We start from the raw sequence: 1,291 nt of genomic DNA on the forward strand, positions 1-1,291 counted from the left end.
AAAATTCATGCTATATGTACAACCAAAAAAAGATTTTGTATTTCCATAAGTGGGGTAAAACTATGGAATAATTTAAGTGTGGACTTAAGAAATAGTAATAGAATTGATGAGTTTAAACATAAATATAAAGGTATGTGTCAATCAAGATATATGCAAGAACAGGCTTAATGATTAATTAGATGGAACATTGTGGGTGTGGTGTATGAATGTTAACACTTTGTAATAATTCTTTAGTATATTACTTGTGTGGTGTAGAAGATAATTATTTAAGAATGTGATTATGTAAGAATGTTAACACTCTTATAATTCTTTAGTATATTACTTGTGTGGTGTAGAAGAGAATTATTTATGTAGAGATACTGCTTGCAAACCAATGATGGTAAGATGATGTCATGGGGTAGGACTGGATAAGTCTGACTTCTTCCTACTCCATTCAAGCATGTACTAGGTATAAGTAAATTGATATTGGATTAGCATTTGTTGGGTATGTGTAAAAATATGTGTGTTGACATATCGACTGTCTTTACATGCTTGAAAGAATAAAATCAATCAATCAATCAAACTACTGTACTTTTTACTCCACCACATTTATTTGATAACTTTATTAACTAATTAATTTTCAGATTAACGATACAAAATACAATATATTCATCTGATTTTATTGATTCCTGGTGGCAAATTTAAAAATTACCCACTAGCACTGCAAATTATATGCATGCAATTAAAATGACTCCACCTTTACCTCACATTATCCTCCTTTAGCAGCTGCATCATTAAATGTGATGTACACAATAATGTATCAATAATTACAATCCAATAATATGATATACTTTAATGTAAAATGTGCCATTCTGCATAATAGCAGTTTTACTTTTGCTACTTTTAAGTATATTTTGATAGTAGTACTTTTTTTACTTTTACTTAAGTAACATTTTGAATGCAGAACCTTTACCTGTAACAGAGTAGTTTTACACTGTAGTATTGCTACTTTTACTTAAATAAACAATTTGAGTACTTCTTCCACCACTGGTATTGCGTGATCATGTACAGAGTACGTGATATCCAAGACGTCCACACCGGTAGCTAATGAGCACTACAGTATGTGCTGAAATCAATAGGTGAAAAACAACTCTCAAGCATGGTTTCAGTGAACATAGTTCTTAGAACACTTCTGCCATTCTCAGCAATAGAATAAAAAGTTACATCTGTAAAACTTTGAATGGCTGTAAAATTTCCAAGTACAAAATTTACTACATCTGTTATAGCTAGCCTCATGGGAGGAAAAGATAAG

Source organism: Monopterus albus, unplaced genomic scaffold (genome assembly GCF_001952655.1).
Source record: "Monopterus albus unplaced genomic scaffold, M_albus_1.0 scaffold83.1, whole genome shotgun sequence".
Taxonomy (NCBI): Eukaryota; Metazoa; Chordata; class Actinopteri; order Synbranchiformes; family Synbranchidae; genus Monopterus; species Monopterus albus.